General features: G+C 40.8%; 1 long non-coding RNA gene across 1 annotated transcript; it reads left to right on the plus strand.

Annotated features, from left to right (window-relative positions):
* Window positions 1-3,689: 3,689 nt before the first annotated feature.
* Window positions 3,690-17,622, plus strand: LOC121660966. Its single transcript, XR_006014816.1, has 5 exons — window positions 3,690-3,798; window positions 6,045-10,803; window positions 11,096-11,162; window positions 12,675-12,807; window positions 13,333-17,622. It is a non-coding gene; the product is annotated as an uncharacterized LOC121660966 (long non-coding RNA).
* Window positions 17,623-18,133: the final 511 nt, after the last annotated feature.

Genomic DNA, 18,133 nt, shown 5'->3' on the forward strand with positions numbered 1-18,133 from the left:
TTAAATTATGTGTATTTCCAGGACCACCTGAACAGTCATGGTACCTGTCTGCCTGTCCTGGTTAAGCGTCAAGTGTTTGAGTGTCTACGGTGGAAAGACACATATTTCTGGTTTGTTTCCCTCCAACAGTCTTGCTCTGACTTGGTCTTTTATGGAGCAGCCCTCATCTCTGGCTGTACCTGAACCTGGTGCTGGCTGGGAAACAGTAGCTTATTTGTGTCACTTCCAGGCTTCCCTGTCCAGTAGGAATTTAGCAAACATGCAAATACCTTCTGGAGAGATGTACAGACACTGAAAACTCCCTCCTGCTTCTAGACTACTATATAGTGCTGTGCAAGGTAAATATGAGTGCAGACTTCCTTAGTTTCTGTCAAAGTCCATTAATGTTCTGTTACTGGCTGCAGCACTTAGGTGGGAGGTGAAAAGTCATTTGTTTCTCACTGAGAAAGAGAAAACTCAGGTGAAATGGCCTGATGTCAACCCTGTAATCCTGCAGTGGTGGTTAGCGGATGGGCAGCAAGCAAAACTCAAAGCAGCTCATACATAAAGTGGGCTAAATCACAAACCACCAAAGTTGCTGTAAAATCATGGCCAAACATAGCAGTAAAGGACAAATATTTAGGCAGTGTCAGTCAGTCAGCTAATGTATGTATCAGCATATTAGTGCGGAAATCCCCAGAAGCTCAGTGGGAGTTTTTCTTTTTGATCTGCCACCACCTGCCCGGCTGCTGGCACCGGCACCGCAGCCACCAGGCAGGTGGGAGCAGCTCCCCTGGGAACCCAACAAGTTGCTCCTTAAGGCAAATAACCACTTCATTAATGCACAGGCAGACTGAGCAATCAGCAGCAGGTGAGGAGCAAAAGGGAACCAGACTAGAGACAAGCTTGTCTGCCTGCCCCAGAAAGGTGTCAGCAAAGCTCCTTCTCTGCTTGTTAACAGCAGCAAATGCTCTTCACTGCTGTCAGACCTGCACAAGCTCCATTCTGCTCACACCAAACTCTGGTGCCTCTCCTCATCCTGCTGAGACCCTCAGCCAGGAGACACATTTGACATCTGTGAAGCCTGCAGTCTTGGCTCACATGAACACTAGCATGGGTAGACTCGAGATGCTGGTTTAAGCACCTGACATCCTCCATCTGTCTTCTTTATTTTTAATTATTTCTTGTCTATAGAGTGACCTAATCAAACAAGCTCCCGTGTGATGTCAAGGTTCTTTCTTTGCTTTAATCTCTTCACATTTCTATATAATTTCTTTTTCCTCTGGAACTATCAAAGAATTTTCTTTAACAAGCCCATCAATGAAAAACAAAGTCTGCATTCTTGAATTCTAAGTCACACATAAACCGTAAAGATGCTGTTTGCTCAGTGTTGACAGAAGCAGTCGTCTGCCCTAATTTACCTTCATCGTATGTTTTTATTAGAGCTGTGGGAGCATGCATAAACTCACCAGGGGGACATGCACATTACAGGGCTCTTTTCTTAAACTCTCAGCTCTAATAAAAACACACAGGCTACAGCTCTGACCTATATTGGACAGCAATACCTCTCTGTTCTCTGTTCTTTTCATATCAGAACAATTGTCTTTGAGAATATTTGCTTACTGGAAGTCATCACAACATGAGGGAGGAATGGTCTTGGAGAAATGATCTCAGGGGGCTGTCTCTTCCTTGATGTTCTTCTGCTCAGTCCTACAGAAGACCTTAGTGATGCTTTACCTCTAACTCAGGTGTCAAGGCTGATATCCCTATTTTAACACAATTATTTTTCAGGTGCTTAGGGGGAGAGTGGTTCCACTCCACTACCACTACTGAGCCTCCAACAGTAACTAAAATGACCATATTGCTACAGGTTCACATTATTCTAAACAGGATTTCCATGTAAAATTTTTGAGGCCCTACTGACAAGGGCTTTTTTCGAGGCCCAGCTGATAAGTATTAGATATGGATGTATATACATCCACATGCATACACATCAAATGGAGACAATCTGAGCTCAGCAGTAGAGTGGGTATCACTGGCTGATTGGGATGCTTTGTATTCAACTTGCAGAAATCACCTAGATTAGAGAAAGGTATCATTTGATCTTCCATTTTTCCACAGATGCTGCCAAATAGTTTTCTAAATCAGTCCCAAATGTGGCCTGGTCTCTGTGTTGGGCCAGTGTGAATATAGTAGTGGTTTTGTTCCTCCTTGCTACCTTTTCTTCTCCCCCCACACTTCCTCCCAGACTTTGGGGCGAGAGTACTGAGCCCCAGAATATCGCTCGAGTTAGACAAAACAAAGCTCCAATGTGCACTAGATATAATAACCTGCAATGTCTCCCCTGTCATCCCAAATTACTGGAACACACGGTGCTCCAGCCCTGCCTGACTACATTCCTGCCTGCTGGAGAGCCGTGCTCCCTCCTCCTCAGCTGGGCTCGTGCAGGGTCACTGTTGGCTCCTTCTTGCCGCAATGTGCCGGCACCGCGCTCCTCTTCCCTCGGGGATCACGGGCAGGTGCTGCTTACCCTGAGCACCTGCAGGGACCTTCAGGAATCACACAGCTTCTCAGAAATGTGTGGGGCTTGCTGAAAATTAGTCACTGCCAGCGAGTCAGGCAGACCAGGCTTCCCAATACCTGCCTTAGGCAGTGGCACGAACCCACCTCCTCAGTGGGAGTTAGGGGGAAACTTTTCCTTCCATGCCAGCTGGAAAGGCTGCACATTTGGGAACTTTGTTTCAAAAATATCTCTTCTGTGACATGTTATGCAAGCCATTTCTGTAACGATCCTGACTACACATTCAGAAAGCTCTCTGCTGTCATGAGGAGAGAGGTCTTGGCAAGAAGTGTCATCAATTGATTGCTTTCTTACTGAAGTTCATTGTAATGTTGGGCTTTCACCTTGTGTTTTCTGGTGGTTGTTGAGAAACAGCTGCAGTCCAAATAAATATGCTCCTGGCTCTCCTGTGCAAGACACATATTGCTGCAGTCTGAGGTGCCTGTAAGGGCTGATGTACAGTTTCAGCCTTAGAGCTCTTACGGTCCTAAAATAAATCAGGCCCATTGAAACAGTCTTTGTAGTAGGTCTTCGAAGAATCATCTCAGCCATGCAGGAACAGCTTAGAAAGCCCTTGATAAAAACATGCAGCAAGTGCCAACAGCCAAGTCACCACAAGTACTTGAAGGTAGTAGACTCTTCCATTCAATTTGGTGGACCAGAATAAAATGTTTTCCAGAAGCACATGGTGAGGGAATCCACACCTACCACTTTATGGCAGTCCTGTGTGCCTGAGAGAAGGTTGAGGGTACACAGTGACACATTGCTAATCTCTCCTGGTGTACTCACTGGCACAGCTGAAAGATAAAGGTGTAAAAACTAAGATTTCAGGTAAATCAATGAAAATACGGCAAAAGGTGGTAAAACATGTTCTCCCATAAATCAGTGAATCGCAACATCACCTGTATTTTTTCTCCACATATCCCCTCATAGACTGCATACTGCATCCATCAAAGGGCTGAAGCCTCAAATAGCTCTGAGATTGTGTATGTGGTGTTTTTAATCAGTGATGTTTTGTGCTCTATTCCCTTACTGCTGCCTTGCTCTTACATCTACTTGTCTTTTTTAAGAAAGTTAATGATGGAAAGGATTTTATTTTGTAGGATGGCCTTTGCTCTCATCTTCCATCATTTTTCTTCTCTTTAGCTGATTGAAAAAACCAGCAAACATGGCAAAATCCCAAAGGTGTGATCTGACACAGAGCCAGCGAAGACCCACCCACCCAGCAAACCAGATTTTTTACAGTTCTTCCTTGAAGCGTGAGTATATGAATTTGGAATTCTAAGGGATCAAAAGGGCTTGTTTTGGTTTTATTTGGTTTGCACAATATAATATTTTACTTCCAGCAACATTATTTAATGGTGATCATGGCTATGCCAAGAAGACTGATGCCAGACACTAGGAAAAACAGACTTAATGTTGCTTTTCTTTGTGTATAGGAATGATTAAGTATTGTCAACGGTGGTGGAAGAACAATATCACTTAAAAGTGCATTTGCACAGGGTTAAGAAAGGTCTTTTGGTACAATTCAACCTGTATTGTTGCCACTCTACCTAAGATTTCCATCCAGGAGCAGTGGCCAAAACCATCCTGAGGAAATTACCTCCCAGTGGTGACAGTGTGAGAATAGTCACTACCACACTCATATCACAGGGATCTCATATCTTTCAAAGAACTTTCTCTCATGCTTGCAGTAGTGGTTTGTGAAACAAATGAGGTCCTGTAAGTGAAAACATCAGTAGAGAAGTGACCTTCATACACAGAAGTATAAAATAACAAATCCAGCATCGCGAGGAGCCAACGCTGCAGTGCACACGGATGGAAGCAGACAAAATAAATTAGAGCAGTGTTGATATCTGCTGTATGCCCCAGTATCTTGGTGGATATGTAAAGTCCCCATACATTTTTATTTTTCTCGTTACCTATACTCAGATTTTTACAAGCCCAGAACCTGCTTTATAGATGTTTTCCCTGTCATTAGTAACAAATTAAGGGAAGGACTACTGTAACTTCAGTAACTAATTGAGTAGTAAATTGATCATAAGTTAGATGGCAAAAGGGTTTTTTTTGTTTGCAGTAATAATTTTTACTCTGTTTTGTGCCCTTTAATTTAAGATTAAAACCACTTTTTTAAACAACCACCTTAAAATTCGGAACAACAAAAAAAAAAACCTCAGAAAAGGAAGTAGATGAATACTAGTTTCAGGATGTTTTTATTAGAATACTTTTAGAAGAAATTGTTGGTGAAATATTGTTCTTGTAACTCAGTTTTCCTTACTACTGAGGAAAATCAGAAGCAGAAAAGGAGGTGGTTTCTGGTCACACCACAAGCCTCCAGAATTAGGGCTCAGTCTTACTGTTTAAACTCGTAAAACGTGTAGGCTCATTGTGTAATTCAGGGGACTCACTCCAATGGGCTGGAAATTGCCCCAGCCTGTTCACCTGGGCTCCCTCTGACCAGATGTGCCAGCCTGTGTCCCAAATTCCCATCCCTGTGTCCCAGCTTTCAGTACCTGTGTCCCCAGTGCCAACAGGAAGGAGCCAACACAACTCAGCCACAACAGAGTGTCGCGCCAGAAGAGATTCCTTTATTCCAGAGATTGATGTGTTTTATAGCAGTAACAGAAATATCTTTACGTGTAAATTCTAGCAATGACCCACTGAGCTCAACAGATTTAACCCAGGAAAGAATTTGAACAGCACATCTGAAGCAGAAAAAGCAGACACAGAAAAAGAGAGTGGTTTTGGTTACTTTTGGATTCTTTTTATTTTCATTTTACTGTTTTATATGCTGAGTTCTGGAAGTTTAAATGCCTCTTCCATGGGAAGAAGACCCAGCAGAGGCCGAAACTAGGCACTTTTGTATACCTGGTCCTATGTTTTCACCTAATGCATGTGTGACACTTGGCATACAGAGCTACACAGCCAGCCAGCTGTGCAAGCAGCATGGCAATAACATTTTTGTTTTCTGTGTTTATTACACACCCTTCCATCACCTGCGAGTGGGCTTAAACCAAAGTTGTAAAACTACTACTGCTACACAAACAAGATAAAACTCTAAACCAGGGAAAAGTTAGGGTGCTGCCTTAACAATTCAACCAGCTGAAATATTTTCTCTCTGGAGTGAAATGGGCCTCTCCCATTATCACACTTAACAAACAGCAGGTTATTAGGTGGCTCAGTGCAAGAGTGCCCAACTCACTGTAAGAAATTCCTGATTTGTATTCAGCTTCATGGGGAGCAAAACATACATTATGCCTGGAAGTTGCTTACGAAATTTCTCTCAGTCTGACCTGAAGATCAGTTTGTTTCCAGCTTTAGCAGCCTCTTGGAATCACCTATTCCCATCCCTGTGCTGCCCAGAGCTCCACCTTGCCTGAGCAGTGAGCATCCTCGGGTGGCTGCTGTACCACGGGAACCCCTGGGACTGCCCTGAGGGATGGGGAGGGAGGAGCTGCAGGGACTGGAGTTGCTGAGCCAAATAAACCTATTTTTATTTTGTCAGGTACTCTCTTTTTGCCATGCAGTTTCCTGTTTTCCTTGGAGGTATCCTTGTTATTAAAAATGTCCTGTGATTAATGAAGCTGCTGGAGCAGACCCCACAGAACCTCTCCAGTCCTGGTGAGTCCACATAGGGTTTCTCCAGTACAGCTGTGGCACTTGTCCTGCTGCGAGGGGCCAGGACTGGAGGGGTTAAATGGCTTCTGCTGTGGATTCTCCTAACGAGGGGTTGTGTCTGTGGGAGCTTGTAACTCAGCTGGTGTGCACCCACATCACTCGGGGCTGTGGGAGCCGCCTTTGCCACCAGGGCTGAGATTACAGAGCAGTTTCCTCCCTGGCCTTGTGACCACGCACACACACGTGCACGTTTCCAAAATAACCCACTCTGGGGCATGAGGGGTTTTTTGGTGGATTTGCTACATGACAGAATGCGCACCAAAATCTTTTGAGCTTTTTGGGGTTATGAGAGGATAGCAAGGACGCGCTTCCCATTAGTCAAAAAATTCCAGCCTCCCTCTATTTCAGTGACAAAAAATCCAACTACAGTGAGTCACTTGGTGTGCCTCTTCCCAAGCCTCCTCTCCTCCAGCCATCCACCTCTTTGCAGAAAGCATTGCTTTCTCTTCCCTCACTGCAAAGGCAAAAACTATTGCCCTCTGTTCTCTCTCCCTCTTCTAATAAAACCTGTTCTTCGTTTTTCTAGAAAATCCTTGCTTCTCATTCCCCCCTCAATCCTTTTAATACTGTCTGCTCCCCTGCTTAGACCAAACAAATGAGTGGAATTTGGCCCCATATTGACCACCTAGACAGGACCCCAGACTCAGGGTTCGCAGGAAGTCCCCTCGAGCGTTTCAGCGCAAAAGGCACTGTTCTATTCTCTCCCACACCACTGTAAACAAAGGGCTGCATTACTCAGTCACAACAGTATTTCAGCCCCAGTGGTCCCACAGTTTCCATGAAGCATTGGCTGGAGTATCCCTGAGAACCCTCCTTTGCTAAGGCCCCTGCACTGATTTTTGTTTTCTTCCATTACCGTGATATTTTCATTCAGAGAAGTCAAACCCTCTGTCTTCACTCTGCCTCACTCACATGAGCAGAGTTGGCTCATCTGGTTGTCAAGGAAAGATCTGGTCCTGTTACTCTTTTGGTATCTTTTTCTGTTAATTTTGTCTTCTGCACTTAAGGCTACGTGAAGACATCTGACATTTTAAAGCAACCTCTGTAACATCTCTAAATTAAACACTCTGTCTTATTTATTAGTTTGGTTTATCTTCGCTATCATGTACCATGAAGCTGCAAGCTCTACATCTTTTCAGAAAACAAACATGACTGACAGCAATCCTTATACAGAAAAGCTGAAGCAAACCATGCTTTGAAGGATTTTCTGTTGGGGTTCATAATAGCATGGAGTTAAAAGAGAGAAAATAGGTTCCTTGGAGCATAAGATCGTAAAATGCTAATTTCGGTGACACAGTGGTGGACTGAGTAAATATAGAAAGGATTTATTATGAAGTTCTTTAGTGTTGTTGGCACTAACAGCAAATTGCTGGGCAACATTATATTGCCAAAATCCAGGAAATAGCACAAACATTGAACCACTGTATTTTCAATGACAATAATGACTGAAGCTTTGGTATTGGTTGGCATCCCCACAAAAGGCACATGTTGGCATGTTCAGGAATGTAAATGATAGATCTGCCGCTTGAAGTTTATAATTATTTAATCAAACCCAGACTGCAGAACCTGGAGGGACATCATGTATCCTTAAAGAAGAAGAAAGAGGGAGAAAGAGAGAGAGAGAAAGAAAGAAAGTCATACTTTGCAAATGACGGAATGTATTGGTCCTCTGGGTGTGCCCACCAGGCATCTGGGACTGCTGCAGAGTTCGTGGGTGATCCTTCCTGCTCGCCACATCACCATGTATTTAAGTAGCCCTTCAGAAAACAAATTGCCGACAATCTCTTTTATGTGCTGATGGAAGTCAGATCAATTATCTCTGTTTCCTTTCATGGAAGAAAGAAAATCTACAGATCAGGACAGGAAACCACTCATTTGATGAACTATTTCTACACTACTGTACACAGACACACAACCTCCCTCCTTCCCTCCTGCAGACAGACATGCACAGAGCTACAAGGCCTCCCTCTCTTCTAGACACACACAGAGAGGCACATTATTTTCAGCTCACATTTCACATTTAGATTACTATTATGGAATTTCAAGAAGACTTATTTTGTTTCCATTTCTTGGTTTAGAAAAAAAAAAAAGAGATAATGAACATTCCGTTTTGAGAAATAAATCTCCCTGCACTCTGTGTTCTGGCTGTAAGAGCCTGAGTAGCAGAGCTCTTCTGCATTCCCAGCCCGGGCTTTGCTGCCGACTCAGCTTTCAATTTAGTCCTAGCGTGATGGAAAAAGAAAAAAGTCTTTCAAAAGCAGTAATTGTGTGTTTCTGGGGAGAGAGAACAAATTACTAAATCAAATTAGCATTACATTTCATTCCTAGACCCTAGGAGATTCAAGGATTTACATAATATACTTTCTTAAATTACGTTGTTAGTGTAAATATTAAGATTCTGCACAAAGTCCCTGAGAAGTGATGCACTGTTAGCTGATGTCATCATGCAATGTTTAAAAAAAGAAAAAAAAAGGGAAGAAATGCCTTAGCTCCACATATAAACACATGATTGCACTATTTTTAAAAATAAAAGTGCAGGATTTAAATATATTCTGAATAATGTAATGTCATTAATCCATTCACTCTGTATGCTAGGAATACTTAAATTGTTTTTTCCTTTTCTGTCTTCACAGATGAAAATATTTGCTGTAGGGTATTTCTGGATGTTGAAGATGAAATCCAGGCCCCACATAAGGCTGGAAGAGTTACTACGGGTTTCAATGGGGTCATCATTTGACTCCAAAAGGCTGTTTTTTAGAACATAATTGACTTATATCAATAAGGGTTCTCAATATTACTCCATTTCCCACCCCAAATTTTCATATCTAGTGACCTTTTCCTTATTCATATCACCAAATTCTCTGTAATTCTCTCACACTTTATTGATTTCTTTCTTACAGCACCAATTTAGGGCCATGTTTCCATGCAGGGCCGCACGGCCCATTATTTCCCTGTGGGCAGCTCTCACACACTGCCACACCAGCCAGTGGCACCAGGCTGCTGCCAGCTCAAGTTTTAAAATTCACTCTGACAAAAAAATGCTGCAGTGATCAAAATAAAATGAAAAAAGTCTTCCAAGTCTGGAGCATGTGCATTTGATAATTAATCAGAGTATAACGGAGAGAATGTTATTGTTAATTTTATAAGTTTCAGGTTCACCAAAGAGCTGCAAACGGTACCAGGAGAGATGAACTAAAATTGCATTTGTCTCCTAAGACCATATAAAGGATAGTCAGTGCTGCTGTAGTTGTTGCATTAAAACTACCCATTTGAGGAGTTAAGCCACAACAGCATAAAGAAATACACAACCGATGTTTAATTCTTTATAATTTAAAGATGACTTGAAAAGCAATACAAAACAAAGACAGCATTGAAACCTACGTGAGTCAAAAAGCTTCACAACCCTAAAAAAATTACTGTAGTGTTGGGCTTTTTACATTGGTTTCTGTAATTCTGTCAATCCTAGAATGCTCTGTATGTGTTTTCTGTGTTTCATACAACAAATGCTCCCCACAAATTTGTGCAATGATATGCAATATATTCAGGAAAACTAATTACTGAAGCAGAGTAGAAAGGAAAGTTATCTCTAAAGCCAGAGGGATAGAAGCATTTTGTATAATGAGAGCTCACAGTCCACACAAAATTTCTTTTATTTAATCTACCTGTGCATAGAAGCCTATTATTTAAAAAGAAATAATAATTGGAAGAATAAATTCTGCAGCTGAAAGACATACTAAAGGCATGTAAATTGTGAAACATAAAGTTGCAGACGTTTTAAAACTTTTTTACTAACAATAATTATGAAGGGTGCATTTAGAGTTGTAGTATATTATGCTACCTTCTACTACCTGGCAAATGGGCATTTATATTAAAGAGCATTAGGAAAAAATGGACAATGACCCTTTCTTCTTATCTTTTCTTTTAGCTTTCTTTTCTTGACAAGGAATGTCGAATTTGCATTTAAATTTCCTGGGGTTTGTCTGCTTGTCAGCACCAAGGCCATCTCTGTGATTCACAGGTTTTGCATTTAATGATTTTCTCAAACAAAATGAAAAACTTTCTTTTTTAGTTCTCCTTTTGAAATCTCCGGTACTAACATCAGATTTTAAATTAATGCCTGACCAATGAAAGATGTATGTTGATTTTTCAATTCAGAGTTCTTTTGAAAAATAAATTAATTATTTATAAAAAACAAAATAAACCAAAACAGGATCACTCGGGAAAGCTTCACTCAGCAAGTAATTTATAAGGATCAGCTGGAAAGGTGAAGGAATATCTACAATGTCTGATTATACTCATATGAAAGTCATAACCTATGCACTTTTTTTTCACTGTGTTGCAAAATATTTCATTTCCTGCTAAATTTTCTAGGGGTGCTGGATATCTGCTGCTCTTTCTCAAAGCCTGAATTTTTAAATGAGGCAGATCCATTACCCAAAGCCTCATCCTCTCTGCAGCTGATCCCAAACCCAGTGAAATTAGGGGAGACCATGTGTGAAGGTCAGACATGCCACCTGTTCCATGCAGGCACGGCTTCCCTGAAACCAAAGAGCCACTCCACACCAGCAGGATAACTCCACACAGAGGTTGGTTTCAACTGGCATTTCAAAACTGGCTCAATTTCTCAACACACATAACTCTCCGTATTTGAATCATGTAGAACATGTATTTTGCATATCAATAGGTTCATTACTAATAATGTATCAAACTGTATCCCCAGTGCTGAAGACAGTCCCTGGGTAGCCCTAGTTAAGTATTAATACAAATCGAGAGAACTGGGCTTAGTTCTTAGCTCACTTATGTTCCAAAAATGTATTTCCATTTCAACACTTTCTATTTTCTTTCTTACATTTCCAAAATGACCTTGTTCTTTCCCAGATGCTGCTGCAGTCTCTGCCATAGGACAGACAAGATCAGGATCATGGGCAGCTTTTAATCAAAAAAGGTACAGACATGCCTTTGGTGGAAAAGGTGTGAGCACTGGCAGCACAAATGTACTCCTTTACTTCAGCCAAACCATGCAGGTGCCCCTGGCATGGCCTTTGGAGATGTCTCAAATACGGAGTGTAACTAAAAGTGCAGTACACTGGTCTGATTGCTTATTGGAAAAACTTTTCTACCTGCTTAGAATGAGCCCTGTTGATAAATTGAGTGCTGCTGAATGAACCAGTTTGCTCAGCCAACCCTTGGAGATTGTGGCTATGCTCTTGCTCTGGAAGGTAGCATTGCATGGAACTGAGCAGACACAGCACTGTAGTGCCAAGAGTATCTGGGAATATCCAGAACCCTGGGAGGATAGATTTTGTCCCTGGGAGGACAGGAGTACAAAGCATTTAAAAATCTTACGAGGTTGCTGTTAAAACTAGAAAAATACCAAAACTGTGGTTGAAGTCCTATTTAAATTCTATTCTGCACTGTTTTCCATGATATTTGAAAACCTGGTAATAGTTCAGCAGCCTATCTAAGAAAAAAACCTTACTTTTCTGAAAGTGGGAGTACTGACAAGATTACAGCAGCTGGGTGTCTATTACCCTAAGCTACATTGTACAGAGCTAAAATGGATCTTCCTACAGAAAGATAATCAAGGTGGAAGAGAAAAATTGGGTTCATTAACAATCCCTGTCACTGAAAAGTCAAATCATTTTTCACTCTTTAGTTGAGTCCAATTACAGAGATATTGCTAGAAACTCTTTTTCTGTGACAGAGAGCTTTGACAGTGGTTTTTCTTTTTTGGCACTTTGCTTATTGCTCACTCACATTGCACCCATTGCTGAGTGGAGATTAACACCTGTTCCTGTTTTAACAGAAAATGATGGATGGTGCCATTACTGGCACAGCTCTCTGCGAACAAAATTAACGTTGTGTGCATTAACTTTGTAGTTACAGCAATTACCACAATTACTTTCGAATCACAGCTTGCACAGACCCTGCACCAAAGCTGAAAAACTGAGAACAGCCATCCTCCCGTTTTCTTGGAGAGGGTTGGAGGCAAAATGCAAGCTTGCTCCATGCCTCCCTTGAGCCAAGGGAAAGCTATAAAGCACCCCTCTCACTTTGCCCTCTCAGCTAGGGATTTTCATAACACTCCTCTCCAATATATATAAGGTTCTCACATTTCAGTTTATAGCTACATTTGACTCAAATATGAAATGGATATTTATAAAGCCTGAGTCAAATCTCCAGTGCTTATCTGGATTTTTGAAACCTGACCCATGTGGCTAAGTTAATGGGCACAGTTGTATTTTGGCTTTAAATATATGTGTCAGTGGTACCACTCGACATAATTCACCTCACCTGGTGTTGGCTGTTGGAGGTTTGAGTTCCAGGCTAAGCTGCTCATCAAGGTTCCCTCTAGAGCCATTGGGGATCAAGACGTGTCACTCCAGCAAAGACAGAGTGCTGGTATTCGTGGCATCGGTTGCCATTCAGAAGAACCTATTTCTTTCCTGGACTATAGAGGGAGCCAAGACAACTGGCTTGGACCAGGAGCCCAGCTGTTATTTAGGATTAAATTCAGAGCCATCTGATGAGGAGAAGGAAAATTGCCATCCCTAGACAGTGACTTGCTGCCTTTGAGCTGGAGCAGCCAGGTAAGCAGCTGTCTGTCCCACAGCCAGCATGTTCTGCTGGATACACTTCTCTAGCAAGGTAGAGGAGTCCCTGAAAGTAACTTTTCTTCTTCTCTTGTTAGCAGGCTGAGCTCCTTAAAGTGAGATGTATAAAACTCTTAACTCATACTTTCTGAAATGTGATGCTTAAAAAGTTAGTTGTAAAAAGATCTAATACTCTTTAGATTATTAAATCTACAGCTAATAAAAACATTAGTGACAATTTTCTTCTCTGCAGCTAACTGTGAAACTCAACATCCTTTCTTTGTTTTGTGGTGAGACCAGAAAAAGTAACTTTGGGATTTAATCTGATATAAAATGTTCTCTATCACACTTTGCATAAAAATTGTTCTCACAAATATATATATTTTCCAGAAAGAAAAAACCAAAGCAATTCCCATATCACATTTCAACTAATTATCCCCATTCATACAAACCAACCCTTATATCTCCCTGTTGACAGCGCTGCGTTTTCATTTCTTTTCTTCTCTTCTCTTTTTTTCCTAGTACATTTGTAGCATGTGGATCAAAGGTTTATGGATTCTTGTCTCTTCTTGAACCCACAAGCAAAGTAGCAACACAGCCAAGTTTTAAAAGTTTGCAAATCATTAAGAAACAAAACAGACAAAACACATGGTGTTCCCAAGAAACTTGAGACATGAAAGCATCTGTGCTGTGATGAACGTACACAAAATCTGTTGGGACTAGACTTGGTTGTTTAGTAGGGCCTGGAATGCACCATGATTCAGTTCTCCTGTTGCAACTTTCAGGGATCAGTCTATATATTTTGCCACAAATCCCCCAAATGCTCTCTCTGCAATGGAATTAAACTTGTCCATTACTCTGGACTGAACCTCAAATTTTTGGACTGTCTGATCTCCATCCAGATTTTAAGTACGTGCCTCATAATACATGTACTACTTAAAGCTCTGCAGAATTTCCTAGGTTTTGGGTTGTTTACAAGCTTTATGTGAAAAACTCTGTTTATTGAAGCTGGGGGGCTTTGCCACTGCGTTCAGGATTTCCTGTTGCTGTTTCCTTGCCGTGGCCTCTCATGACAGACTGCTCCTTGTCTCCTTTCCTGTGTCTCTACCTGACACTGGTTAGCCTGGCTGCACACAGGAGCAGTGTCAGGCAGGAAGCTGAACGTGCTACTTCATGCTGGTATTGCCCTCTTTTGCCACTCTGCTCATAACCTGCTTTTCTCAGTGCCAGTCCTTTAATCAGGCTGCACTGAGGGACTAAACTGACTGTCTTATGAAAGTCTTACACCTATGTCGTTGCCTTCATCAAAATGTTTGGCAAGACTTATTTTTCCGTATAGCCATCTTGACTGGCACCAATTATACTGTCATCCTTTAATTTTATACTAATTGAAGCTCTTATCAGCTTTTCCATTATATTGCTTAGGACTGATGCCAGAATAACTGCCCTGTAATTACTGTGATCCTTCTGCTTCCTCACTTTGGCTTCTGGCAGCATTGCATATTTCTACTGTTCCCTAACAACCTTTGGATTTATAGTGCATGGACTCTTCGATATAAAAATATTCATCTCAAATAGAAGGATTTTAACAGTGACTTCTCAGACAATGTGATGCAAGGGAACTTATTATCTTTGGGCCATTTATTGTATCATCTTATTTGTCTTCAAGTACTAAACAGTAGAGTGTGTGTGTGTATCTGCATGTGTCTATTACAATATATATTATTTCTCTCTTATCTATAGTGTTAATAACACTGTTGTTTTAAACAATTCTTGCAATCTGTTCATACCACTTTAAAGATTTGCAAGGGAGACAATATAGTCCTGAAAAACACTTCCTATTTTTCTTAGTAACATATATTTCCCTAGATTTCTTTGTCATATTTCTACATTTCTTTAATTGCTAATTTATGGTACCACTGTTTAATTTGATATACATATATGTACATCCATACAAGCAAAAGAACCTTTTCCATGTTATGCAGCAATGTCGTGGCATGTTTTGGTGTTTTCTGCCAAAAAAGGGAGACATAATCACAAACATTGCTCATATGTAATCAAAGCATCAGAAAAGATGTTCCGACTGAATTTAATCCATTCTGTGCTGAATGGTGTTATTTTACAGCCCAGAGCATTTATTCTGGTGTGTTCCAGTAAAGACATAATAGGAATAATAAAACAAGATACCCTCCACTGGAACTCCTCATTTTTTCCCTTTTCCATTGTCCTTTCTTCTCCCTGTGTTTAAACATGAGTTGTTTAGCAATTCTACTTGTTCTTCTAAACTCATTCACTTTTCCTTCAAATGGTCAGTATACATCTGTCACTGCAGCAATGCACATCAACAGAGCAGCTTGAAGCTTCCCAATGACATCCTAGCAGCTGAAGCCTGCATTCTCAATTAACTGGGGTTTGGATCTCTCCTGTTTACTGCAGTTTCACAAGAGAATGGTATTTTATAAACACCTGGTAATTTAATTAAAATAAGGAGCTGGACTTTTAACAAGAGATTGGGGTTTTTTTTAAGGTTTGGCATTCAGAAATAAAACAGATGTATATTGTGCTTTTTAAGGTTCCAGGAGATCTTGTCAAAAGTGTCTGGCTTATACAGTTATTTTTATGTTATATCTAAGTGTATATTATTCTTTGTTTTCATGTATTAATACATGTATATTATTTCATAAATGAGTTTTGTTTTCTTATAATGGAGGAGTACTTTTGGTAATTGCCCACAGCTCTGCATATAAATGTGCTCTACAAAGGTGTTTTGATTAAAGATGTCTGGCTGCAGCTTCATTAAACAAACTGTTAATTAATCTCAAATATTATCTAGGATGCCAAAGGCTTTTCCTTTGTAGACAAGTAGGTTTATCTGTGGAATCTCCAGCCACTGGGGCTTTCTCTCCTCCTGTATATGCCAAGCCCATGAAGTTTTTTCCCCACACAGAGCACTGGCTATTGTGGTGCAAGTGCAGCCAAGAACTAAAGCTTTCCCCTGCAGCTTTGAGCTGCCAGACCATGTTCCCCACCTGGACTGGACTCCTGTCCTCACACTGTGGAATGTAGATCTCACCTGTAAAGTTGCATCAAGGAAAAACACAAGATCAGCTTGTCTCGTAGGACATCAGGCTTTTTCAAGCATTATTCTTAAAAGAGAACATTTGCTAAGAAAGGAAATAGTAGCCATTCCCACAAAAATGTTCCCATTAGATCCTGCAGATTTCACCAGTTCCTGATCTCTTGGCTCAGCTCTTACTACTTAATAATGATGGACAAAACCAAGAGGGATCAGTCCTTAAAACATCTCAGAAGACAAAGTTTTGGGCTAGACACACCATCTAGTGTGCCAGGCTCGCTCTCAGTCAGATCCTGCCTCTGGTTGTGCTAATTTAAATCTACTGCAAGACTGACGACTTCAATAATGCTCTAACCAAGGAAGTGACATCCTGAATTTTGACCTATTTTTCTTTATTACATCATCTCTGCTCGCTTTAATCTGCTTTGTCTCAGAGTATGTTCTTGTCTTTTTCATCAGCTACTGAGTTCTGTCTGAATCTTAGTTTCAGCTTCTGTTTGCCTCTGATCTTTTTCTCATTCTTCTAATGAAAATACCAAAAGATGGTAAAAAAGGGGGTTTTTTTCTGGAATAAGCATGAATATAGTAAGAAGGAATATAATAGTTCTTTCAGTCTCCTCTGATTACAAAAACAAACAAACAGAAAACGTTATGGAGCAGCTAGTGGAGGAAAAAGGACAACTACAAGTGAACTTAAATTTAGAATTATGAGTTTGAGCCAAAGCCCTCTGAGGACCATGAGAGTCTTTCCACCCACTTCAGAACGATGTGGAGCACACCTTGTCCTACCTACCCCACTACTTAGCACAGATTTGGGTAAGAGCTGTGTTAACAGCCCAGGGAAACATTCTTGAAGGTTAAACCCACCTTATTTTCAAAGGGAAACTTTGACAAATTTTGCCAGACTCTGGACCTTAATTAAAACACTGGAACATTTCAAAGTGACATCTCTGTTAATGTATTTTTCTTCCATATTCCTTCTCAGGTGGATCAAGTAAACTAAAGTAAAAAAGAGCATCTCTGCTGGAAGTTTTTCTTTCATTCAGATGCCTACCCACACCCCAGTCACAGAGAGGAAAAAGGATTTGACCTCCTCAATATCTTATGCAGAACTAAAGTTATTTATACAAGTTGCCCTGTTATTACAGGAACACATCTGCTGTCTTTAAAAATATATTATTGCCAGTCATACTGTTCCTGTGATGATCTTGTGTATCAGAACTATATTTAGAAGCACCTTCTGCTCCAAATAAATGCAAAATGAGTCTGTAATTACAGTTTAAATCTAACTTAGTGAGAAATTGGTTACTGTGATCCACTAAAATGATTTCAGGTCTACTCATGCTCCCCTTTTGACAGGACCAGCCACACGTATTCTGCACCACTTGTGAGGTGCAGGTGGTGCCCCTTTGGTGTCATTGGGTACTTTGGGTCAAGAAAACTGGAATTTCCTGTTTTCGTGAAAATCACATTTTTTAAAAAAATAAAAACGTTTGAGGGTTGTTGTGTTCCAAAGCAATGACTGTTTTCCAATGTTTCTGAGGAAATGGATGTTGTGGAAGAGTACTGGCTCGAAAGCAATGCCCCATGGTGCTGCCAAAGCACAACGTGCACATGAGGGTCCAGAGAGCATTGAGGGAGCTGTCCCAGATCATACTGGCTGTGCTTCTTTCTGCCATAACCAGATTTCCTTTCCAAAGTCCTAAGCCTCTGTGTGTGGGGTTTGTGTGCCCAGAATGCAGGTCTCATGGGCTGCCTGGGGAACCCTGGGCAGTTTCACCCTTCAGCTTTTTCCTACTTCAGCATGGGATGCTGTTCCCTGTGTTCTTCAACTTTGTTGTGAGACATGTACTTGAATCTTGCACATAGCAATGTATGTAAATGTAGGTTTTTATACATTAAAAAAAATACAGGCTTGTATATAGACATGTATTTAATTATATTTATATTTAGAACTATTTTCCAACATTGAGCTAAATTTTCAAGCATTTCTCTCTGTTTAGATTCCCTTTATCACATGTGGAGATTCACTATTTTCTTGAATCAGGAAACCAAAATAAAAATCAAGAATAAATTCTTTTCTCATCTCACTTTATAGCATCATCTGATAAAATGGAAATTTCTGCTCTAGATAAACTGTACAAAAGCGGAGCCCTTTGCCAGAACCCCTAGAGTGCCTGTAAAATACTTAACAGGTGGCTTGTTTGACAAAACGTTATCACCCCTAATTGTCAAATCCATTCCAAA

The sequence above is a fragment of the Corvus kubaryi genome, unplaced genomic scaffold (assembly GCF_017639235.1).
Source record: "Corvus kubaryi isolate FWS band 111438036 unplaced genomic scaffold, C.kubaryi_AGA036_p1.0 124, whole genome shotgun sequence".
Taxonomy (NCBI): Eukaryota; Metazoa; Chordata; class Aves; order Passeriformes; family Corvidae; genus Corvus; species Corvus kubaryi.